The 27,141-nt window shown below is 39.4% G+C and overlaps 1 long non-coding RNA gene across 8 annotated transcripts in view; it reads left to right on the forward strand.

Annotated features, from left to right (window-relative positions):
* LOC123797802 (uncharacterized) overlaps nt 1-27,141 on the forward strand; it is a 142,161-nt gene that overhangs the window by 19,579 nt on the left and 95,441 nt on the right. For all 8 annotated transcript variants that reach the window (XR_015725770.1, XR_015725771.1, XR_015725772.1 and 5 more), the window contains 3 exons: nt 6,228-8,351; nt 18,823-18,925; nt 19,177-19,278. This is a non-coding gene — a long non-coding RNA (uncharacterized LOC123797802). The remainder of the gene's footprint in view (nt 1-6,227; nt 8,352-18,822; nt 18,926-19,176; nt 19,279-27,141) is intronic.

The raw sequence follows: 27,141 nt of genomic DNA on the forward strand, positions 1-27,141 counted from the left end.
GATTTCCCCTGGGAGAATGAGTCCACTTTTAATGAAAATAAAACACATGCTATGTGGCCATACACAGTGTTTTCAGACCTGCCCCCAGTCATCAGAAAATCACTAATCATATGCAACTTGCCAGTGTTGGCATGATATATGACATTTTTTTTTTGCTAAAGCAAGTAAATGCCACCAAATATGTGACTGTCAGAGAGATTCCTTATTTTGCAAAATCCCTGATACTCAGAAACTTAATTTTTTCTTGAAAGTGTTAGTCGATAATAATTTTTCTTGAACATCCTAAAATAGAAGTTGGCATAGACATGATGGAACAGGCATCCATGTGGAAATAAGATAATCCAAATTAAGACTATTTTAACTAATTAATAAATTAACTCATATATCAAAAAAACCCTTAAAAGTATAATTTATTTCAAGACAGCTAGCTCTGAATCCAAATTTTCCTCTATACTCTCTGTTCTGCCTTTAGGGTGAGGTTTTAACAAACACAGTCCTTAGCTGGTAAGTGCAAACTCTCTCTGTTCTTGGTTGAAAGATAACCCTTCTCAGAATGCAAAGATACAAAGGTCAAGTTTACTGGGTACAATGATTCATATCATGTCATAAAAAAAACCTCTTTATCATCTTATTTCATATTATGCAAATCGTGTATACAAAAACACCAGAAAATATTTTGGTTTAAAATATTTGTGGCAAAAAAGCTCAGGCACTTTCTTGCATTGATTGACTCACGGTTATAAGGGTTGGGGAAGGGGTGGCTTTGAGAACTCTAGGGAGCCACCTCTTGGGTGCATTCGGCAGCTTACACCCATAGGTAAGAGTAGTCAGCGCCATGTTTCTATGCATTAGTCATATATTTGGCAGCCTTTCAGGGAGCCCAGCTCTGTGTTCATGCAATTCACAGTGCCAGCTCCGTGGCTTAGTAGGTGTGTGACACTGAGAAATAACTGCACCTCTTCGAACTTCAATAGTAAGTATTAAATAAGACAATGTATGACATACACAGAGCTCATTTTCTGGTCCATAGTAGGCATTCAGTATAGTAGGTGGTAGTATAGTATAATAATAGTAATAATAATTGCTATTATTTTTAATAAGCCCTAACCCAAGAGGAAAATTGTTACTTAACGGGGCCCTATCAGAGTGCACAGTGTCAAATATAAGGACTGTCAACCAACGAACTCAGACATTTGCAGTCATGTTCAAATTATAGAATAAAGAAACATTCCTACAAGCTAACTAAGATTAAGGATCACATTTTCCCTTAAGAAAGGCAGAAATAAATTGGACTTTTCTGACTATCCCAGTTTAAAGACTATAAGCCTTATTAAGCACACAGTAAATAATGGCTTTTCATTAATTTGATTTATTTAGATGTAAAGAAACTGGAGAGATGCACATCCTGAACCTATTATAAATCCCAAACTTCTGAACTGCAGAGAGAATGGAGCAAGCATATAGTCCGTACTCCAGAAGCAGAAATCAATGTTTTAAGGGTTGAAACAATTTCACTAACACATGGAAAGGATTTTTTCCAGATACCCTGCAAAGATTTGAAAATAAAGATTAATAATAGAAATACAAGACAACCCTAAGGTGAACTTGGTAGGTAAACCAAGATTGGAGAGGTCAGAGAGTTATTTCCTTATGACTTGATTCTTCACCTAGCTCAGTCCCTGAGTGATCTCCAGATCTTACAGTAGTGACTGGTAGCAGCTGGGGTGGTTATCAAGTTTTTCACCGGATAAACACTTATCGAGTATCTATTATATAGTCAGACGCTATGCCAGACTGTAGAGACACGAAGATGACTAAGGTGATTCTACTGTAGCTACCTTAGAATTCAGTAGCATCTAGTGGCTCTAGAACCATGTGGATGAGGAGAAACTCTCCAGCACAGCAACAGGAGTTACTGTAGAGCTGCCAGAACACATGGTGCCATGTCCACTTGCAGAAGGGGCCATCCAGTCTACCCTACAGAGAGAAAAGATTACACTGAAATTGTAACACTCAAACCAGTGGCTTTGAAATAGCTGCCTGGGACAATCTGGTCACAAGTGGCTGGCTGGAAGCTGTCTTTGTATAGCACTTCAAATAAGATTAATAAAATGTCAGTTCACAAGAGAAAAAAACATGGAGGAGACGTGACATATATGGGGGTGTGGGGGCAAAGTCACTCCAAGTCTCTCTCCCCATCTCAGCGACACCACTAATTTCAACTAAGTACTTAAAGATGAACAGAGATTTGCAAGATTGAAATAATGAGCAAGGCCAGCCCTGGCAGAAAAACAAGATAGAAAAAACGAACTGGGGGAATTACAATAGTTTAATTTGGTGAGAAGAACTGCGCCTCATTCTTGCAATAAATTAGAATCTCTTGATGGCTTTTTTAAAAAAATACCAATGTACAAGTTTCACCTGAACTCAATTAAATCACAGGATCTGGGCATGGGGTCTTGGCATTGGTCTTTGTTAAAAGCTTATAAGATGATTCTGAAGTATAGCCAGACTCCAGAACTATTGCTCTAACATAATGCATGTGGGGAAGGGGGGGAAGGGACGCAGAGGCAGCAAAAAGTGATGCTGGAGATGGGTATGCCCCTTTCAGATTATGAAAATTAGGTCTCATCTCAAAAGCAAAGGAGACAACTCTTCACTAATTTTTAAATGGGAGGTGGTATGGTAGGATAGACATTATGTCATTTTGGAAGAAGTGCAAAGATTGAATTGAGTAGGAACTAGGTAGAAAGCAAGGAGACCAGAGTTTATTGATTCGAGTCAAGGGATGATACATGCTGAAGCGGCAGTGTGGGTGCAGAGAAGGGATGGATTTGAGAGATATTTAGGAGCCCAGAACCCATGTGCCTGATCATATAAAATATCACAGTAAATAAAACATTACTGGTTGAAGAATGCACTTTGAAAAACTGCAAACTGAAATGAGTCCTTTTTTCATCACCTATGTAATTAACCACTTTCACCTCTCCTTTTAAATCTGAACAGCATTTTCTTTTTTTCTAATAGCACATCCTTCTTTAGAGTTGGTAGGCTTGGTAAAACAATTTAAGAAAAGCATCTTAGGAGTATGAATCAAGAGTCTAAAGAAACAACATTGTTTTATTAATTTATATCATTGCTGGTAATCTATCTTAAGGAACAAGTATAAAAACACAACAACTTTTAATAAAGGATATTTAATTCACAGTAACACTCACTGTATTCAAGATATTATTTATAATAGCGAAAAAAATCAGAAACAGAAGTACCTGTTATTTGTGCATTAATGAATTAATTAATAATGCACAAAATGGCATATTTTTATATTATAATAATTAGAGGTTCTGAAATAAGTTTTTACTGCCTGTTGCCTGTGTGACCGTGGGAAATTACTAACTTCCCTAATATTTCCTTACATGATCTGTAAGAGAAGGATAGTAATACCTATTGTAGAGGCTTGGCCTGAGCATTACCGGGGAAAAATGAAAAGTAAAACTGCTAACATTTACTGAGTGCTTACAATAATCCAGGCACTCTTCCAACTATTAATATTTTACATATATTTTTAAATTAATCTTCATAAAACCATGGTAAAATCCTCATTTTAAAGATGAGGAATCTGATGTACAGAGGGTTGAGCAAGGTCACACAACTGAAAAATGTAGGAGTGTGGATGCTTAGCAGACAGACTCCAAAAGCCTGGCCTGTAACTGCTGGGTGTCTGACATCTGGGAGGACTCAATAAACACAGATGATTATTGCTATTATTATTAATTTCAAAGATCATAAAAAAAATACATGAGAATAAAGAGTGCTTGTCTTTGGATGGTGAGCCTATAGATAATACTTTTATTCTTCTATTCTCCTGTGTTATTTTTAATTTTTCAATTATTAACTCTCAACTTTATGGTGCAAAAAAATAAAACAAGCTAAAACACAAGAATCTGAGTTCTACTCCTGCTTCCACCACTGTTGAAAGTAATTTTATGGAATTGTTCACTTCATGGGTTCTTCAATATTCTTAAATATAAAATAAGGATGATATTTAACACTGACTTTTAATATTTTAAACAATGGAGTTCTTTAAGAAAATACATTTTATTTTTTATCTTATTTTTTTTTTAAGATTTTATTTGTGTATTTGAGAGAGAGCACGAGCAGGGGGTGGGCAGAGGGAGAGGGACAAGCAGACTCCCTGCTGAGCAGGGAGCCCAATGTGGGGCTCAATCCCAGGACCCTGAGATCATGACCTGAGCTGAAGGCAGATCAGGTGCCACTCAGGTGCCTCAAGAAAATACACTTTAGAAGCCTAGTAAACAGAGGCGCCTGGGTGGCACAGCGGTTAAGCGTCTGCCTTCGGCTCAGGGAGTGATCCTGGCGTTATGGGACGGAGCCCCACATCAGGCTCCTCCGCTATGAGCCTGCTTCTTCCTCTCCCACTCCCCCTGCTTGTGTTCCCTCTCTCGCTGGCTGTCTCTATCTCTGTCGAATAAATAAATAAAATCTTTAAAAAAAAAAAAAGAAGCCTAGTAAACAAACCAACATATATCTTCTCTGGTTGTAGTAGGGAGGTGTAGGAGATTTAAAGAGGGGACAGAGTGGGGCGGCCTGGACTATCTTACTCCCACAACACACACACACACACACACACACACACACATGCACGCACGCACATGCACACACTCAAGGGAGGTTCAGTTATGCTGCAGTAGCAAACAATCTCAAATTCTCAGTCACTTGAGTCAACAAGGATTTCTTGCCCGAGCTGTAGGTCTAAGATACATAAGTGGGGGTGATGAGGTGTGGAAAAATGGACGTGGTGGATTAAGCTCCGCAGGGTCACTCAGGGATCCAAGTTAAAGGAGACTCTTTGATCTCATGGCTTTACCTCCAAAAGTTCATGGACTTCTTGGTTGTGAGGACAGGGAAGGAAAGGGACTAGATAATTGCATAGTCTTTATTGTCCTTTACCAGGAAGTGGGATGTGTCCTCCTATTTCCATGGCCAGTACTGGTCACATTGCCCAGCCAACAGTGAGAGGACTGTGAAGTACAGTCTTGCTTGTGCCTGGAAGAGGAGGAGAAGCAGTTACTGAAGAGATCCAGCAATTTCCTCCACATGTATCAAGGAGACCCAAAAGGATCCTCAGAGCACAGTCTTACCCCATCCCTCAATGAGATGTTTAATCCCATCCTTCCCACTCGAGCAGTCTGTGAGTTTTCGAGGTCTGCAAAGACTTTCAATAGCTGCCCCTTTTATAACCCTGATATGAAATGGGGACATGAATCTATGTTACATTGCCTCATCGACCCTTGCTGTCCTTACATTCTTAGGTATATACAGATGTCCATTTTCATTTTTCATTGTGAGCACACCCAATAATGTGGTTCTGCACTTTGCTTTTCAGTCAATGTCACCTTCCAAATGAAAAGGATTTGATAAGAACAAGGAAGTTCAAATAAATACCAGGAGTACTGGAAAAAAAATGAAATAGGTATTATTTATTGCAGAATTACTTGTGTTTAATATGCAAGTATAGTTGTGAGTTGCATTTAATATGTGAGTGTAGTTGTACTTTTCCATGAGGCAGTTATACCATGCAGCATTTCCCAGTATCAAAACTCTTTTCTCATCGAACTCTTATTGAAAAATCTCAAATCTCATACTCCCTAGAACACACTTAAGAAAATGTCCCATATTGTAAAATATGTTATCTTCAGCACAACCAATATTATGATGCTCATAGATGTGCTGTGAACCATATCTTGGCTTGTCCTATTGTTTCTAATGCCTTCAACAGCCATGGAAGTGAAATACAGATAAGCAGCTTCCCAAATCCCAAATCCCACATGATAGTGGGTGTGAAGTTGCTTAGCAGTAGTGTCCCTGACCTAACTGTAATGGTGTTACATAAAAATCTTTGCATGGTGCTATGCAACAGGGGAGCTGGTTTTCAACACTAACCCTGATAAGTGAGGAAGCCCTCCCACCTAAGCGAGGAGAATGAACCATCCTGTGTCAACAGAGCACATCCAGCAAATAAGACAAATAGAACTGAGCATTCAGGCCGCAGAGAGCTACAGAACCAAGCAAATAAACACCATGCCTGGGACAATCCAACATTTTGCAAACCCTTTCAAGATGGGATTCTGAATAAACAAATTGATAAAGATTGACAAAGATGGGGAGACTTTTTTTTTAAAGATTTTATTTATTTATTTTGACAGAGAGAGATAGCCAGCGAGAGAGGGAACACAAGCAGGGGGAGTGGAAGAGGAAGAAGCAGGATCCTAGTGGAGAAGCCTGATGCGGGGCTCGATCCCAGAATGCCAGGATCATGCCCTGAACTGAAGGCAGACGCCCAACGACTGCACCACCCAGGCACCCCCAAGATGGGGCGACTTTTGGCAAGTATATAAATGAGGCCTGAAAATAAAGGGTCTCAAAAAAAGGAAGTTACATTGTCAACCTAAATGGCGATACTTTGTAAATTAAGACTGTTATGTGTTCACAAAAAAATGGGTTTAGAAGAATTCAATAGATTAACACACTTTGGGCCAGAGTTTATACCCCTGTAGACACATTGACCATGAGCTTCTGTTGATTCATTTGTGAGAAAAAGGTAAAGTTTTATCAGAATCATCTCTGAAACAAAGAAGGAAATGTGGCCAGAATCCAAAGTAGCCCCCTCCTGACTAGATGCCTTTTTCCAACATTGGTCCCCAGAGGGATGCCCGCCCACTTGACATGCTAGGCAGAAATGCTCTTTGTTACTTGATACGCCTTAGCCCTAAGTCCTCCTTCTTCAGAAGCAAAGAAAGGCACACTTACAGAGACCACTTGAAAGGTTTGAACTTGTTACAGAAGCTTGAGCTTTCTGGAAAGGCAATTCTTCAATTCTTAAATCTCAGAAGGTCACAGTACAGCCAGGGTTACTGTTGACTCTAGTTTATAGCCAATTATACATGTTACCAAGAATCTACAGAGTGAACACTACCAGGTTCTCCAAAAGGTCTAAGTGTCTGAAGGCTTTCTACCACTGCGGCTTATTCATGAAAACATGTGGTCGACTCAGTACATTTTTGACCTGTCTATTCATTCATGAATGAGAAAATGGACTTACCTAATTTTCTTCCCAATTATGTGTTTTCTAATTTTCAGTCACATGATTACACCTTTAAGAGTATAAATTCCTATTTTAAATATCTTGGAAACTACAGTTTTTATTATTTCTTGCTATTCCATACATTTGATCTCAATGTCTATGCTTTTCTTCAAATCCCCTCTAATAGATTTATGTTTTGAATGAAATGAAATATAACTACATGCAGATATAGAGAGTGAGAGATGTGGCCTCAAACAGGAGCACGATTCTCCTTTTACAAATACAGGATAGCAAAATATATATTGATTCCCTCTGGGCAGTAACTGTATTTGTCTTGCTTGCTAGAATAGACCCTATGGTAAGTACTCAGTAAATATTTGCAAATTATTTAAGCAATTGCCTAGGAAAATATAGAGCTGGAAAAAATTCCTTTTAATTACATCTCTATAAAACTCGACCATCAAAGATAAATTATGATTAAGAGCCTGGAATGAGTCAAACTGCTTTGATTCAAATTCCAACTCCACCATTAAACATCTCTGATTTCAAGCCTTAAGTTTACATTTTCTATGCTTTGGTTTTCCTTGCCTTTGAAATGGGGAAAACAGTGACCCTAACTCATAGAGTTATCATGAGTATTAGGTTAGGGTTATAACGAGGATCAGGACTGAGGGGTGCAAGTACTCACTAAGTAAGCATGAGGCCCCTGTTTACTACTGTTACTACCACTAAGATGACAGTGACTTCCACTGCTGCTGTTTTCCCTGGTTGCAGTTTCTTTGCTTATGAAACAATGTGTCTGGATAATGAGTAGCTTTCGAACACTTTCAGTATACCTATTGTTCCAGTAGAGAAGCAAATGTCTCTGAGTGATGTGGAGTAAGGGACTTATTTTAGGTATTATGCCATATACCAAGATGCGAGCTGTGAGGCAGTCTATGCAAGGCTGTTGCATCCACGTCTGGCTGTGGGCCTGAAATGGCTATAGGTCAGCAGAATCGGCATCTGGGAAGAATCCTAACCATGAAGCAGGGAGAGCATGAACTAACAGACGCTCAAGGACAACAGAAACCCATGAGGTCAAATTGTAATTCACCTCTTCGTCTTGCCACTTCCAACTGTGATGATGCTGATGACCTGTAGAAGAAGCTCCCCCCTTCACCATCGCAGAGTTGCATCATGACTGGCCGAGGGCATGGGAAAGCTGAAGGAGTGGTGGGACCCCTTGTTGTCTCGTGTGAATAAGGTAATCTGGCAGATCAGTGACCTTGTATATGTGTTGGCCCTTCCAGTGAACTTCAGAGTATGATGATACTTCTCCATTTGCCTGCCAGGTCTACGGCCAACTTCTCTTGTGGCCAGCCCGAATCTGGAACTAGACGGGGGAGAACTACTAGAAAATATAGTTCTAGTTAGGCTATGTTGACACAGTACAAAGCCACTACCTTTAGTAACAGTTAAAGTACAGTAAGTTAAAGCACTATAAATCCTCATATAGGACCTACAATATCAGAAAATAAAAAGCAAAACTACTCTAGCTGACAGGGGCAAAAGCCAAGGAGCCTAAATCCTTTGGCTTCTTCTTTATATCTCCCTCATAAGCTATGCCCTCCCCAGAACTCATCACAGTTTGAAAGCTATCTTTAGTCGAGCTCTCTTTCTCTGGAAAATGCGAAACAGTGTGTAAAATATATTGGATACGTCCTATCATATCATAGAGCTATGATGTCAATTACGTGTGAGGCTGCTAAGTAACATAAAATTGGTTTTCTAGTCAAGATAATACAAATTATTAAAATCAACTCTAGATTCCATCATTTTTTAATTTTAATTTTAATCCAACAGACCACTCTGAATAACCATGTAGACAACAATGTCCTAATAGTGACTATGTCGAAGTTTAAGTCCAATGGTGGGGAATAAGGAAGGAGAATATGGATGCTCCCTCAATCAATCCGATCAACTTGTGACCACAGGATTTCAGTCCATTTAATCTGGGATTTATATTTGCACAATATGTTGTCCTTTTTTTTTTTTTTTTTTACTATCATGGTCTCGATGGTAAAGATAGGTTGTTTTCCTAATAATTTTTAAACTTAAAAAGAATATTCAAAATATGAAATGATAGTTCCCATGAATCAAAATGTTTAGAATGAAACATTTTCATAGGGCACACATTCAGGATGCATTGTGTGTGTGCGTGCGTGTGTGTGTGTGTGTGTGTGTACATTTTAGTAGCCATCTAGGATTTAGAGGTAACAATCTCTGGGGCCAGCAAACTTTTTCTATAATGAGCCAGATAATGAATATTTTCAGCAATGTGGGCCATATGATTTCTGTCCCAAGTACTCAGTTCTGCTATTATAGTGCAAAAGAAGCCATAGATTATACACAAATGAATGGGGGTAACTATGTTCCAATAAAACTTTACTTTTAAACACCAAAATATAAATTTCAGATAATTTTCACATGTTATGAAATATTATTCTTTAAAATCGTTTTCAACCATTTAAAAATACAAATGTCATTCTTAGATCACAAGATGTACAAAAAGATCCACAGGCTGGATTTGGCTCATAGGCCATATAATTTTTTTACCAACCCCTGACCTATTTCAATGGAAATCATTAGCCAATTAAGAAAACTAAAACATTTTATCCAAAAACTGCAAATATTTAACTAAATTTTCTCATGTAAAAATAGATTTAAGAAACTTGAGATTTTTAAATATCCAACTAACCTTCTATCATTAAAACAAATGACTGAAAACTGAAATCCATTTGCATACTCAAAATTGCTACGTTTCATTTCCATGGTTGAACCAAAATAGTATATATGCTTCACGTGCATGTTGCTGGGCTGAAAAATCTATTATTTTATTAAATAAGAAAAATAAATTTTTGTATTTGAGTTTGTTTTTTAAATCAATGCAGGCCTTTAACAAAGTTAAGATTACTTCTTGGCTGCATAGGAGCATGTCAAGAATAATTCAATAATCTCTTGTCACATCATCACGGTTAGTTGTTGAGTATCTTGCTTTTTCTATCTTATGGAAAAAAATGAAAACCTAAGCATTCTGCCAATATATTTCTTTCCCTAGTGCTTCAAAAGTTTACAAAGCCATCAGTTGCCATAGAAGCAAAGGAATATAAGTTGTAATGCATAAAATATGTCCAAACATGGTATGGATTATCAGATCAATCTAGTGTGTATGAAAGACCTTCACAACCCTGCCAGTTGATTATGGGTTTTGTGTCCCACGAGGGATAAGCTTGGTATTCCATGAGGAAATATCATATTACAGTGTTGATTCCATTGTGTTTATCTTCAGCAAGTGTTCTGGGCAATGTTATCAGAGACAATTTTTTAAAAAGGGTTTCAGTCTCTTAGCAAGAATCAGACTAAAAATAAGATTTAAATTTTCTCTAAAACGAATCTAGAATACAATTTAATATATATTTCCAGGGAGGAATAAAACTCTCTATTAAGTTCATGTTAAATCTCCTTTGTCTATAGCCATGCATTCTAAAATTATGTGTTTTATGCTAATTGAATAATAATAATATATAATGTGAAGAGAACATTTCATCCAAATAATTCAATTATTAGTATAGAAGACTATAATCCAAAATAGTCACATTATTTTATTTTATTTCACCAAAACTCAGGTATACCTAAGTTGTTTTTATTTATTTATTTTCTGGAACTCATCTTTTTTGGTTCTTTAGTATTTTCTTATTGAAATATTTTTATATTTATGAAAGTAAATTGGTTACTAAAAATAAATATTTACTATTTTACACTTCTGGTTTTCACTGGAAACAAGCTACCTAAGTATGGGTCTTCATCAAATAATAGATAGAGAAAGGAATGAAAGGCCATAGGTTTTAAAGTAATGCATCAGGAAGTCAAAATATTTAGAGGGATTTAAATTTGAGATAAAGTGAATAAAGCTATATTGACGAAATATGGTATTTCAACCTACTCATTGGACTCTTCAACCTATTCATTAAAAGTGAAGTAGAAGTGAGGAAGTAGTCAATAAAATACAACTTTTAAATTCCCTCCCAATCCTTTGTTGTTATTCAATAAGTGCTTTTTATAAGGATGAATATATGATAAATAAAAGTGTAGATGTTTTCACTGTAAAATGTGACATGCATTCATCAGAAATTCTACAGAAACAAGAAGAAAAGGAGTATGAAAATTCTTTCAAAAAGATACCTTATACCAGGAGTGAGAAGTTACATAATTGCAAGTATAGTCCCAAAATAAATTTTGTTCATCACCCCATACCTAAATATATCTATGACACCTCACTCCTAATCACTCCTAATGGATAAGTAATAATTACTTATCAATTGCAATCTTTCTTTCTACAGAGGATTATAAAATGACTACTTCTTTCTCCTCCACAGAAAACTTGATCACCCGCATGAACGTTTTCATTTTAACACTTTTAGAGGTCCTCTAAAAGTATCATTGTATCATTGGTCCTCTCTGAACTTCGTCTCTTCATCTGTAAAATGAAGATAAGCACATCTACATTGGCATACTGGAGAGAATGAAGTGAGACTACATACATGAAAATATTTTTTAAATTAGAAAGTACACAGGATAAATCATCTATTATTTTTATGATCTCTTACAAATATACTATTTTGAGTTTCCTTCACTACTCACCCACACCCCACCACCACTATAATGGCATGATTAAAATAAGTGAATGATGGGGAAATTCAAACCCCCTTAATGTATTGCATCAACAATCTTTGGCATATGTTTTTACCCATTTTGGTAAAACCAACCAGGGGATCTGGGACTTCATCTAGAGTGAAGTAGTGATGAAAAGTCAAGGCAGGCAAGAAGAACCCTCTTGAGGGACACCTGAGTGCCTCAGTTGGTTGGGCAATGGACTCTTGATTTCGTCTTAGGTAATGATCTTGGGATTGAGGGATCAGCTATGTTGGGCTCTGTGCTCAGTGGGGAATCTTCCTGAGATTCTCTCCCTCTCCCTCTCCCTCTACTCTTCCCCTCCCCACCCCTGTGCACACATTCTCTCTCTCTAAAACAAATTAATATCTTTTTTTTTTAAAGAACCCTCTTGAGTACATAATGTGCCAGGCATTTTGCTAGAAATGTTCACATTTTTTTCAATCTTTAGGGAAACACACATATACCAATATTATGCCCATTTTGAAGGGGGCAAAGGGAGGCTCAAGTTCAGGATTCATGGTAGAGGCTACTGTTATCAGTTCTTCCTCTCCAGCATGCTGGATAAAGATATATTTTTTGAACCTCTTAATTAACACCTACAAAAAATAAGTCCCTCTGTTGATAACTTCCTGTCTAAGTGGAGGAATCAGACACAATGCCATGTGTGGTTGTGAACAAAATCTGTTGAGCGTCCGTTAAACAGGACTTTCTTGGCAGTAAAGGAGCTGTGAAAGAATGGCTACACAGGTGACTGAGCGACTAACAAAAGGTGGCAAATATCGTTTTAAATAACATGCACCATCACCCAGAAGTTAATTCCTTCTCAAATCCTTTTCTTGAGGACACTGTCCCCTGACCCTAGCCTTGCTCATACGTACAACAAAAGTTCCCCTTTTTGCTCCACATTCTGCAGTCACTTATCTTTCATCTCCAGTGGAATGAGTTATTTTTCAAAACAACATAGTCACTGTAATAAAACGGCCATGTGGTTAGGTTAGCACAGAGCATTTTTGTGCAGAATAGACCTACTTTGTTCCTATTATGTAACCAACATTCATTACTGAAGCCTGAAGTTTACATTTTAAATATCTAAGCAAAAAATGTCAGAAAGGGGTTCCTTTATCTTTCTGTCCTTATTGTTAAACTGCCCGTATTCCTTTCTAATTGAAAAATGAGCAGGCTCAGGGGTAGAACACGCTTTCTTTTCCTGATTCCTTTCATTATAGAAAGAGTTTGCTTCTTCAAGAGCACAGGCTTTGAACTCAGATCTGCAATGGCTACTCAGTATCTCAGTATGATCTTAGGAAGGAAGCTTAAACTTAAAAACCCTAATTTCCTCGTGGAAGTAATGGCAATAACCTCAGCTGACTTGGCTGCTGGGCCGAGCGAATGGGACGCCTGTGTGAGAAAGTGCTCTTTAAACGGTAACGTCCTGACTTTTGTCACTCTTTCAGCCATAATTCGTTCTCATTCAGCCATTTGTTTATGGAACAAGAACTATTTCCAGAGGGCCCTAGTATGTGGCAGGTGTGCTATCTGCAGTGAAGGACAGCATCTATTAATACTTGTCCACAATTAGAAAAAGATAAAGTGATCAGTGTCTTTAAATTCTAGCCCATTTTTTAAGGGAAAGGCAACTGTGAGCTGGAAAATTAGCAAAGAATACAAAAAAAAGAGGTCTTTATATTGACATGATGAAGAATGTGAATATATGTTATGGTATGAAAGGAGACGAAAGTTTTGACAGCAAACAGCATGAGATATGCTTGAGGAACATGCGATTCGTCTGTCATGGTTCTGGTGATACCCAATGGGGCCTAGAGAGGGCCTTGAAAATCCAGCTAAGGAATATAGATTTTATTGTGGTAGGAATTAGAGAGTCTGACGATTTTGGATGTAATAATGATATGATCAGAAACAGAACTTCCAGAATGACGGTATAAAGGAGCTCAGAGAATACTTCCCCAGTGAAGTAACCATTTAAATTAGGAAAATTATAAAAATTATAAATAATAATTTAAAAGCAACCACTTGTCTTTGAAAATTTCAAATGAGGAAGTATTTATTCAAGAAAATCTACTAGCTCTTATTAGGAACAGTAAGAGTCTATGGCATCTTAATCACAACCTAGTCCCACCCCTTTCCCTGATCAGTGTAACAGGAGCTCTACTCCAGGCAGGTGAGGCCAAGAAGTTGGGTGAAACTATGGAGCAATTTATGCCTGATGGCATTCTCAAAAAACAATAGAGCAATCACCTAGAAATTAGTGGAAGCTAACATTTGGAGGTTACGTTGGGGACCCTTAAAAACTGCCCTCAGTTCCATAATTCACTAGGACAACTCAACAGACTCAGCATACAGTTGTACTGGAGGCTATGATTTATAGTTGAGTGCAAGGTGATGAATTAAAGTCAGCAAAAAAAAAAAAAGGTGAATGAGGTGAGGTGCAGAGGAAAGCAGGTGCAAGTTTCCAAGAGTCTTTTCCCAGTGGAGTCACACAGGATCCATAATTCCTCTAGCTGCATGCTGTGATGACACATGTGGAAAGATATTTAGCAGGGAAGCTCATCAGAGACTCAGGTTTTTACTGGAGACTGGTCACCTAGGCACTCTGCCTAGCATGGACGATAATTTCAGAATCCCAAAAGGAAAGCAGGAGTTCAGCTTAAACCACATTCTTTGTGCAAACAGTTTAGCCACAGTGAACGACTATTACCAGTCCTAGTAATGGTGGAAACCCTCCCTTAAATCCAAGTTCCTAGAGATGAATTACATCACAATCAAGTTGTTAAAAAGAATAATGACGTAATCAAAGTTGAACTTCTGAAAGTTTAATGCCCACTTAATGTAGGGGGACTAGAGTGGAGAAACACAACACAGAAGAGAGAGGGGATTTCTGTATTAGTCCAATCGAGAAGCATCAAGGAGCTGAAGGACAGAGGAAGAGAATCCCCACTCAGGGAGCAGTGATTGTGCATACATCACGCTTGATATGTCCAAAAGCTTTATTCACCATCTTCTTTCCCATCACTCCTCTTCACATATCCTGTACTGCAGCTTAACTCAGTACACCCTCAGTAAGGCGGTAGTAGTAGAAATGGTAAAGAAGATCGTGATGAAAAATGTGCAGCTACAGTTATACTTTTACCATTTCCTATACACAGACTGTACTTAATTATTCAACAAGTTAAAAAAAAAACCATCACCAAGTATGAAACAGGATAGGCTAGATTATGCTACTGCAGTAGTATTCAAACTGTAGTTTGCATCAGAACATTCTGGAGAGGTTTTAGTATATAGATTGCTGCCTGCCCTCCAAGATTTGGACAGAGTATTCTGGAGTGGGACTTGAAAATTTGTATTTCTAATAAGTTCCTTGATGAAGCTGATGCTCTTGGTCCAGGGACCACACTCTGAAAATACCTGTGCCATTTTAACAAACATTCCTCCAAATCCCTGTGGCTTATCACGCCAAAGGATGATTTGTCACACATGCTACCTGTCCATCACAGGCCAGCTGACGTGGGGAAGAGGTGTGGGAGAGTCTCTGCTCCACATAGTCACTCAACGATACAGGCTGGGCTCATTTCTTTTTTTTTTTTTTTTAAGATTTTATTTATTTATTTGACAGAGACAGCGAGAGAGGGGACATAAGCAAGGGGAGTGGGAGAGGGAGAAGCAGGCTTCCCGCTGAGCAGGGAGCCCGATGCGGGGCTCAATCCCAGGACCCTGGGATCATGACCTGAACCGAAGGCAGACGCTTAATGGCTGAGACACCCAGGCGCCCCAATGAGCTCCATATTTCTGCCCCACCTACAACCCAGCATAACATGGTTGACAAGTAGAAGAGAGCCATAAAATCTCATAGCCACTTTTTTGTGTTTGGCCTAGAAGTGAGACCCATCAGGTCTGCTCAGGCTCCATTAGCCAGAACTAGTCATATGACACTCGGAAGTTAGTTTGCCAGAATGAAAAGGAAACTGGATATTAGTGAGATAGCACTTCACACGTAGTAGGATGGCTATTCTTAAACAAACAAAACCCAGAAAATAACCAGTGTTTCTGAAGATATAGAGAAATTGGAACCCTTGTATGTCACTGATGAGGATGTAAAATTGTACATCTGCTATTGAAAACAGTTGGCAGTTCCTCAAAAAACTATGAACTAGCTATTCCAAGAATTAAAAAAGGGGACTCCAGCAGAAACGTGTGCATCAATGTTCACTGAGGCATTATTCACAATAGTCAAAGAAGTGGCCAGAACATTCCAAGGGGCCATCAACAGATGAATGGATAGACGAAATGCAGTATAGCCATACAATGGAATATTATTCAGTCATAGAAAAAATGAAGTTCTGCTACATTGTGGATGAACTTTGAAAATGTTATGCTGGCTGAAATAAGCCGGACACCAACAGACACAAAAGTATTCCACCTCCGTGAACTCTCTAGAAGGTCAATTTCATTGAGCAGAAGTATATTAGAAGTTACAGGGATGCCTGGGTGGCTTAGTCAGTTAAGTGTCTGACTTTGGCTCAGGTCATGATTCCAGGGTCCTGGGATCGAGTCCCACATGGGCTCCCCGTTCAGCGAGCAGCCTACTTCTCCCTGCTGCTCCCCTGCTTTTGCTCTCTCTCTCTGACAAACAAATAGGACCTGAAAAAAAAAAAAAAGAAGAAGAAGAAGTTACAGAAGGAGTAATAGGGAATTACTGCAGAACAGGTATAGAGTATCTGGCATGATGAAACGTTTTAGAGATGATAGCCATGGCTGCACACATCGCCAAGGTAATTAGTGCACTGAACTGTGCACTTGAAAATGGCAAATTTTATGTTAGATATATTTTTACATATATAAATAAAAAAGAAATACTGATGTTATAGTGCTCGTGTATTATAATAAAAATATCAGTAATCTCATTTTAACATGAATATCAAAACTGTCTGGTATAATACGTATAAGAACATGGACCATACCCTCAAATAATAGGAGAGATTCTTTGTTTTCTCTTATTATTATTAATAAAACTATTTTGTTTTATGATTAATGATAATTTAGTGGTATCATCTATTATCTATAACTTAAGTTTCTTTGAGAAATCCCAGATGGAGGTAGGTGGCCAGTCAACACAGTAAAATGGCTATAAGCACAGGTCTTGTAGCTGGAGTTGGCTGGATTCAAATCCCAACTCTGCCATTCATTACCTGAGTGACCTTGGGTAAGTCACTTAGCTCTCTGTGTCTCACTTTCCTCATTTTGAAATAGAGCTAATAATAGTACCTACCTCTTATGTTATTTTGGAAATTAAATAAATTAATACGAAGTCCATAAAACAGTGTCTGTTTCACAGTAAATGGTATGTCTGTTGATAAATAAAATTTCTCAGTGCAGTGGCCGGCTGATTTAATCTTTAACAGCCTCCTAATTCTCAAAGTAATGCTGATGCAGTAGCTACAGTGGTAATGTCCTACCCCTTCACCTGGAACAAATTTTACAGAGGTTATTACCCTTTAAAAGTCTTTGTATGTCTGTGATACAATGTAATCACGTTGGTCAGCAGAATAAAAATGAATTATGCTAAACCATCTGTCCATGAGAAGGACCCAAAGAAAACACAGTTTGTTCTAGCTCTTCTCACCTAGGTGGATGGAAAACAATGCCCACAGCTCTCCTCTCTTAGCGAAGGGAGGAGTTGAATTGTAGTCCTCCCCAAAGGGTTCCGTGAGGTGGAAAGGGAAGTAGGAGTCTCTTGACATTGAAATCCCAGCAGTCCACCAAACCAAAGTCTGAGAGAGATTCCCAAGTCCAATTAGCCAAAAAGCTGTGGTGGGTGGAGGGGAGCCATAGACTCAAAAGCCAAAAAAAAAAAAAAAAAACGTGAACCTAAGAATAACACGTCAGCTGTTAACAGGAAGAGGTCTCGGTCAACTGCCTGTAATTTTACTGTTGTCTAAAACTTGCTTTTATGTGCAAGCCATAGCTATTGAACTAAGAGGCAGATGCGGTCATTCATTCATTCAACAAGCATTTACACATATATTGTACCCTGCTCTGAACACCGCACTATGTGCGGAATGAGATGTGGAGCCTTCGGATATACTGATATATTGTTAAAAGGAAAAGACCCTTTGAGACATAGGAGGTACCCCAGGGAGCTCTAACATTATTGCTGTTGTTTTTAAAAGGAAGTGAAAAAGGATACTGAATATTTCTTGCATGATGTCCCAGCAAGGAAATTCTTACACCTAGCTTGAAAAAGAAAAAAAAAAAAAGGGAAGATTAAATCAACTGTGGGAATAAAGCTCTTTTGACCCGGTGACTTATCGGAGCAGAAAGTCGCTTCCCTTGATGGTAGTTGAGATGCCTTGTTTGTACTCACTTGATCCCTGGACTCTTTTACCCTGCCCCCCAACTCCCACTCGCCTGAAAATAGTTAAAAGGCAAAGCAGTAAATCAGGAAGTCTCCAAACACAGCAGGGTTCAGTTGGCAAGTACAGGAGGGTGAGGGCTGAAGACTGGAGTCGTCTCATTTCATTTTCAAAGCTGAACCTTTAATGGCGGATGATCATTAATGACAGACAGCGCCGTGTCAAAGGGTTGTGTCGGGCTCCAGACCTTTCCGTGCTTTACATTCCTATGCTTAATCAAAGGTTAACCAAATCATTGCTGGTAGCAAACTGCAGCTTCGAGGTACTGTGGGTGGTCTGTCTCTGCCACTGAGGCAGGCATTGCCGATAGGAAAAAGAACAGGCTGATAGTCCCTACGTACGCGTTCCTGGGTATTTACCGCTTTGCGAAAACTGCGGCACGTGACTGGCTCATGCGCTATTGGGGCTGCAGAGGCTACGCCATTTTATCTCTAGTTGGGAACTGATTTGATTACTTGAATATATGATTATTGATTTATTAAACCATTTCTTTAATTTGTTTAGTCAAACACACAGAAATGTGTCCGACATATTTATTACTATTTTTTTTTAAATTGCTCGTCTCCCGCCCAGGACTTACTCCAGCTGCTTCTCCAAGCTCCTGATGAGTTTAAGGAGCTCCGGCTAAGGTCTTTGCTGGGCCTCCAAAGACCAGAAGAGGAGACAGCTCGTGCGGGTGAGTTCTCGGCTGACGGCCGGGAGGACACCCTGGGCTGGCTTATTACAGTGTGCTGGTTCCGAAGGAATTTAGTGGCAACACTAAAGGAAGATAAAATTTTCCTAAATACGTAGCTGGAGGCTTTTTCACGTTTATAGGTGGGGAGGCCATCAGTAGTGGCTCTCAAACTTCAGAGTGCATGCCAGTCACCTGGCCGCCGGTTAGAAATGCAGATTGGGAATTGTTTAATCTGCCCCTTTATTTTACAGATGCAGAAATAATCGGGGCAGGGCAACAGAGGGGCCAAGCCTTGTGCCCGAGGACACCAGTTGGTCCGCAGAACTGGGAGTGGTAGCTCAGAGACCGTGTGGGTAAGTACACAGAGACAAACGCAAGAAGTCTGTCCTTAACCTAGACAGACACATAAACGGAGCACCCAGTTCCTGTGCTGATGATTATCTTAGCAGGGTAAGACCACGGCTTTGGGACTATAGGAGAGAGTAACTGCGGGCCGCAGCCAGGGGATGTTGAGGGTGGACTTGAAAAGTCGGGGTTTGTCACACCGAGGGACGTGATCACCAGCATTTACGGAAGAGTTTGGTGTGGTCAGGAGACTGAAAACTGTGCGTGTGTCTGCAGTACTCTTGCGCTCAGTCTCGGGGTTGGGTTGCAGGCCGGGGCTGACCATGGCAGGAGAAGTCGGTTAGGAATAGACCTTAACGGGCCTCAGGTGGTGTTCTAAGGCGTCAGCACTGCCTCCTGCAGGCGAGTAGTACTCTGCTTTATCAGGCATGGCAATCCCCTGGCTGGCTCTTTAAAACAGATGGCTGGGTCCCCCTTACACAACTCCTGATTAAGCAGGCCTGGGCTGGGGTAGGAAGAATGCACATTTCTAACGAGTTCCCAGGGGATGCGCTGCTGCCGCTTAGGGGATCACACCGAAAACCACCGCTGCTGATCATAGCCAGGAGCGGTTTTAGAAAGTAAAGAACATAATAGCATTGAAATCGTGGGAAGAAAAGCCAAGGTGGGGTGGAGAAATTAGGGTATGCTGGTTTCAGGGAAATAAGAATCCACGTTGTCCATTTTTTGCCATTTACTCTGTACAGCGTTCTGTGCTAAGAGCTGAATTTCTAGCTTTCCTTTAACCTAGTTAGACTATACAGTTGCCAAGTCTTAAGCATAAGGCTTTGGTTTGAGTGTTAGAAGTGCGGCCAACAGCCTCTCGAGGATAAGAAGAGGTCCAGGCTGGTGGTCGGCGCTGGGACCGCAGCTAGCTGTCGGTGCAGAGGAACATTCCCACTGCAGTGAACGGAGTCTGGGCACAGCTGGCTCCTCATCAGCGGCAGTGTGGGAAGGGACACCTGCCCCCCTTTCACCTCTTCTAGGCTCCACTGGTCCTGTAAACCAGGAGCCTTAGCAGCCTCGATCTGACCTCACCCTTCGAGGGTAAAGGCGAGTCACCTACTAGTAGCTTAAAATCTGAACCCCTCATCCCAGCTGTCCACGTTCTCCTACATCTAGACAACCTCAGTTCCACAACTTTTAAACATACCTCGCTTATGTTTGAGAGCCTAGTTATCTTACCAAACCGTAACTATGTCATTTTCGGTCCCATCTTCCTGCCATTTTTCACACCAATAATGCCTTTCTCCTTTCCTGTCTAGTCGAACCCTACCCATCCTTCAAATCCCGGCCCAGACTCCTCTTCCGTGGACCCTCCCTGTATGTCTCTGGCCTGCACTATCCTGCCGATTGTGCAGCTCTGGGACTGCGGTTGACTTGTAACTCACAGTTTAGTCCTCAGCTGTGCATATTTCTGACCCCTGGTCAATGTTTCTTTACCCGTCTTAGCCTCTCAGCCAGACTACCAAGTCCTCAGAGTCATCTTTGCTACCAGGAAATCAGCAAGGTGCTCTGCACGGAGTGGAGGAACACGATTGTCAAGGACTGATCCATAATGTTAATCCATAACGTCAGCACAAGCAAGTGCAACTAAAACCCAAATCAAGCACACATTTCAAGTGGCACCGTAAGGCGTTGTAGCAAGTTACCGAAAAAAAAAAAAAAGTCAAGTCACCTAAATGTACGTGGTGGACATTCTATTCGCCCAGCCTCACTGGGTGTGCTCTGTGGTAACATCACCATTATGTTTGCTTATCTCCATTCTTGCAAGCATTTTTCTTCTTTTTGCTTTTAGATTTTTTTTTTTTTTTTACTTTGCTAGTTTTAAGCTTCTGAATTACATACCCTCTAAGCATAGAGAGAGGCAGGATTAGTACAGATAGAGAATCTTGAAACTCCAGACGCCAGTAAAGTACCCTCTACACTCCCACCTCAGCCTTCCTCTATCTGTGTCTGGGACCAGCTCCAACTTGGCTCTGCTCCTGGATTACGTGGCGCCCAGAGCTCCCTCTCCCTGGCAGACCCCTCTACTCTCCCAGCTACAACAGCAGCATTTTGCAGATCATTCCCAGATCTACCTGTCTAAGCCAACCTTACTACTCCTCCTGTCCAGACCTGCACTTTAAGCTTTCAGATGTTTTGCCCACATGTTTCACAGCCTGAAAACCTGTCATCATCCGGATAAACATAATGCTTGCTATTCCCCCCAAGGCCACATTCCTACCTTGCTTGTCTCTATTTTAGTATGAGCTTCACACCTCTGCAATTTTCATATGCAGCCATCGCGGGGCTCATTGTAAGTATCTCTGTTGGTTCATTTTTGTCTTCTACACTTTGTCGATAGTATTTACAACATATCCACGTTTGTCGTAAAAGGTGAAATCCATGCCTTGCTAACCACATGGAGGAATTATGACAATACCGGCCTCTCTTTTCCTTTGTCCATTTGATCTGAGTTGGTTTTTCTGTCCACATACAATGTGGCTGACAAAGATTCTAACGTGATTAACTCACAGGCATGTGCATACCATTTCTCTATAGGGTTTTATAAACTCTTAAAGATGAGTAGCTTCGAAGTTGGCCACATGCATATCCTTATTTGCATTTTTCGTCTTCTTCCTGTTGACTCCTGGAATCAAGATAAACATTGGCTTACCTTCAGCCCCTTCATTCTCTTTATTAGCTCTATACTTTCTTTTATGACATCCTGAGGTCTGGTACAACTTTTTCTTGAGTTAGAAAGTGTTTTAGGACCTTTATCCTTCAAAGATCAAGAATTCACTAAAGCATCCTACTTGCAACACCAATCTTAAAAGGATAGGGAGATGTATTGATTATTTCTAACTTTCCGCTAATAATCAACCTACATTAATCGTCCATACATTTAACTGAAACTTTCTTTAGATTATGTGGGAAAACAAACAAAAAAATCACAGGCCAAACACTCTAGAAACTTGGAAGGAACACCTTGAGATAATGAGAGACTGGATAGTTGCAAAATTAGTTTTCCCTTCCATTTCTTTTTATGTTCTAGCATCTATCATGGTCTTTGATGCACAAAAAATACTAAGTAAATATTTGTAAAATGAATGAATCAACATGAAAGTAACGCATAAAAAGTAGTAAACATGGAAGTATTCCTAGTGGTTCCAAAGTGTTCAGTGTTCTAAATTCAAAATGCTGTAGTTATAATTTCTGTGTTTTGAAAACAACACTGAAGACACAGCCAAAATACACCATGTAAACTACATTTAGAAAATCTTGTTAGTTTATGTTTCATCTTAGAAGAATGGAGTTTCTAATTTATCTCCCAGAGTTTTGTCAAAAGGGTGGTATTGATTACAGTGTTTTATTTGTACTTTGGAGTCTGAGGTTTAAACTCAGCTTGAAAGCAGGGTCGTGAATCTGTTCTTGTGTAAGTATAACACAGAGTTGCTATAATCAGGTAACTTTAGTATTCACGTTAAAATTAAAAATAACATTGAAGTCATTTTAGGTAGACAGTTTGCAACAGCTCCCCTGAGTCCCCTTAAATAATTTTACATTCTGAGACATCTGAAACTTTGATTGATGCCTTGATAAATGCTTTCTTCTGTTTTAGATAACGAAGAAACCATTGACTAAAACTAAAGCCAAGTTTTGCCTTTAAAATATCCTCCAGTGAATGTCAAACTTTATCAAAGCCTGATTCACACTGCAGTGCATATCATGAATATTGTACCGATCATAAATCCCAACTTTAGGTCCAGATCTTATAATGACAACTCTCCTTTCAAACACTTATATTGTCAGTGAGATGTCTCTGAAGACTGACTGAGGGGATTACAGGGTCATCCTTGGTTCCAAAGAAATCCATAAACTTGTGAATAAGAAGCCCTTATTTTTCCAGGGTCTTAAGGGTCACGATAAGGAATATGTTAATAACGTGCTCCGTAGGTTTCCTGTCTTAGATGTCTGGATTCGATCACATCTCGGGTAATAATTTTGCCTCATAATTATTTAAAGTGAATCATTTGGAAACATGGGTGGCTAGAGTGACTTTGGAAATAATATTAGAAGTTACTTAGAACTCAAGCTAATTCATTAATTTCAATCCATTTTAATTAATGTCAATTCCAGGATAACTAACCAAAGTTAGTGTATTTTCATCATTTCCTTGATTATTCATATTATTACCAATGCTTGACTGTGTATCTCAAATTTTCTTTCATAAGTGATCTGAAACTGATACTGACCATCAAGGGTAATCCAGATTGAAGTAATGATAGACACAAAAGCTTTCTCTGCATCAGGCCTCTGATTAAGAAACTAGAGCTTCTCTCTCCCTACACATTCCATTCTTCCTAACCGGAGAATAACTGGTTCCAGAGCCATTTGAATGATGTCCTACTTCTCAGCGTGTGCAGCTGACTCAGGCTTACATGTTTGGTGTATATCCTCGATTCTTCTTGCTTCTGTGCCCTTGCCTTCAATGACTTTCCTTTCACTTTCTTCAAAATCAAAAAACCTTTCCTGATAGTTTCAGCTCCAAAATCCCATTCCCTTTATTTGTAATTTCTGACCCATTTAGCTGTTTGTACAGCTCTTTCTTTCATGTATCATTCTCAAAAAGGCAAGAACGATGTGGTTTTTCCTGGGTATTTCACCCAGGGCCAACTGGAATACTCTGCATACAGTAGGTGCTTCACACATGCTGGTGAGCGATATCAATGCAGTTGGGAAAACCTCTGAACAGAGTTGTCTTATCCCCTCACAAAGTCTCTGTCAACCCTGCAACCAGCCGTTGTTGTGGAAAGCAAACAGTACTGTGAATTATTATTATTACATCCTTCCACACTCCTTTCTGATCATCATTCAAAATAGGAAGTCTCTGGAATAATAATCCCCAAGTGCAGGCACTTGGAGAAAAAAGGGGGAGAAATCCAGGAAAATGGCGCATCCTTAGGCTGCTGATTCACGACGGTCTTATTGATTAACAATTCATTTAACGTAGTTTGATTAAAAAAAGTGTTTTAGTTTAGACACATAGCTGGAAAGAAGTTACTCTATTTATACAATTGCAAGAAGAAAGGGTCAGGAAGTTGTGTCTGCTTGGTTCTATGTGTTCATTTTTCTAGCTAAATTATTCCTGAAATAATCTAAAGACAGAAATCTAGTCACTCTTCTGGAAGCCTGAGATAGTAGCAAAGCAGAAGCAGGCTGTTGGATTAAGTGAAGCTGAAACCAAAGGCTTCCTGCAGCACACCTGTTAATCACTGAAATGAAAGGCCAATTCAAAGATGTAACACAACACTGTTGGTCGTCAAAAATCTGCTTGAGTTACCACAACTTCACTTATGACTCTCTTGGGAGTATCACTGCTGTGAAATCTATCGAATTAGAAACTGCCCCCAAATTCTGCTCAGTGAGGAATGCAAACATTTCACTCGAATGGCACTCGTTTGTCAAACGGGCGAGGGCAGGGAAATTGATGAGGGTACTAATTATTCTTGAAAGAGCCAGAAGGAGCAGAGAACATTTAAAGACTTCATAAAGAAGTGAGGAGCAAGGGAGTGAGTTTCCCCAAACTTTAAAAGGCTTAATCCACAGACAGCAGGGCTGGTGGGTAGGGCAGGGTTTTCTCAATTAGAAACAGGTCTCCTCCTCTGTTGCAATCCTGACATTTCCCTTGTGGATTAAGACAGTTGGAGTTAAATTTTTGAAAATTGTGAAATTTTCTATTTTCTTTCAAAGACTGAATATTTGTACATAATAGGGGAACATAAACCATAACCACTTTGTCTAATCTTTTGTTCTTCCTGGGTTTCATAAAAATTAATGCTTCTCCCCCCACCCCCATATACCAAAAAGGAACACCATAGTTGTTCAAGTGGTGAAGTCTTTCAGGGAAAGAAAGGTTCAGCTACTCACTATTTAAGCTAGCTATGCAAATAAGCACCCCTGGGCCTACGTGAAATGACTCTGGATTTAGACAAGGCCAAGTAGAATTCGGTTTTTAAGCAACAGGTACTTGTCTCTATCAAAGTTACAAGTCAAAAATTTCAAGAAGAGTTAGAATTAATTCTTTGACTTCATAGACTCATATAAACTGGCAACGAATTTTAAGTTCCATGCAAGGGAAAATAAAATATCCATATTATCTTCTGCATCCCTTCTCCAGATAGTAGATAAAGAAGATACTAGAAAGCAAGGACTTGAAAAAGAGAGATACCTTGAGAGAGCAGGCATACATTGCCATAGGAAGAAATCTTGGGTTCACTCTGTCCAGGTGTATTTGCATTTTTAAAGGGACATGGTTAAAGATTAAGAAACTTTCAAGCCTAAAGAAATGAAGTCCTTATTGTTAGGAAATCAAGCAGTATAACTGGTGTTTGGGATGGAAAATGTGTTTAGAATGGAAAATATTCCAATGTGTGCCAGAGTAGAATGAGCGATTTGATATCTGTAAAATTGTAGCAGTGAGATAGCAAAAATTTTTCAATGAAAGTTTGCCATTTGCAGAACACTGTTGCAGGCTCTCTGAGAACTTGTGCTTGCCCTCAAATTGGTTATAATTCAGTCGTGTCGTAAGAAACACATGGCGATCTAATGAGAAAATGTTTGGTTTAAGACATAGCATAGGAAGAGATGTCATGTGAAAGTATGAAGATAGGAAAACCAATTCTCCACGCTGAGATGGTGAAGAATATTTGTGGTAATTACACAGGCACAGTTGCCGGCTTTGCCTAATTGCAGAAACATTCCTACTTGTGGAACTATGCTTTTCTGCTTCTGAGTTGACCCTACAGTCTTTCATTATTGGTTTACTGGGGAGTATAGCAATCCTGAGAAATCCTCTTCTCCCATTTCTCACCTAGTATGTCACCTCTTGACTATCGTGACCCTCTCACAAAGATGTTGATGTAAGATTCAGCACAGTGACCATAATTTCTTGACTTTACCCATTATAAAATATTTAAACTACCTGAGGGACTCGGAGCTGGGCATATCCAGATAAAAGGGAAGTTTGAGTTATTAAAAGAAACTACCTTGAGGAGTTACGGTTGGACGACCCCATTTGAACTAAGAAATTATCTTGGAAACATACTGAAGTAGAAAAGAAAAGACATGTTCTTCCCAGAGGCTTGCCAAAGCTTGTTCTAGGCTAGGACATTTGATCTCAATGATCTCCCATAAGTGGGATTGTGGCTCAGTAAAATGGAACCATATTATGCCTAATTTCTGAAAATAAATATAAATTTGGGGCAGCCATCCGGACATGAAGGTGCAATTCAGGGTCTTGTCTACCCTGTGCCCATTAAGGCAAGGTGGTACGTTCTATCCAAGGATGCCCTGATCAATGTATCAGAGATGCAACCAAAGGCAGGAAACAGTTTCCCAGGCATGATGGATTATCCAGAGGACTTGTAAATGTTTTATAGCTATTCAGTTTCACAACTCCTAGGTTTGGATTATGGGAAATTATATCTAAACTAGCACAGAAAATCTACAATAGATGCAATCCAGATAGATTCCCAGATAACAATAGTGACTTCAATCTTTAAAAAGTGTTTTGTTTTGTTTTGTTTGTTTCGGAGAGAGCTGCTAGATTGGCCAAGCCTGGGTCCATGGAACAGCAGGGTGAACCCACTAGCTGCAGATTGTCAACATTCTTTTCTTTTACATAAGAAGTCTTCATTCTGTTGACTTGCATACTTGAGAGTTAATTACATGTGTTGTGCTCCTTTTTTTCTAGCCGGGTCTAAAGCAGTAAATGATAGGTTGTTGTCTGGCTATTTCCTTGCATGTCAGAAAAGAAATGTCAAGCAACTAATTGACTCAGAAATTTT

Source organism: Ursus americanus, chromosome 9 (assembly GCF_024610735.1).
Source record: "Ursus americanus isolate L20-20 chromosome 9, mUrsAme1.1.p, whole genome shotgun sequence".
NCBI classification, from domain to species: Eukaryota; Metazoa; Chordata; class Mammalia; order Carnivora; family Ursidae; genus Ursus; species Ursus americanus.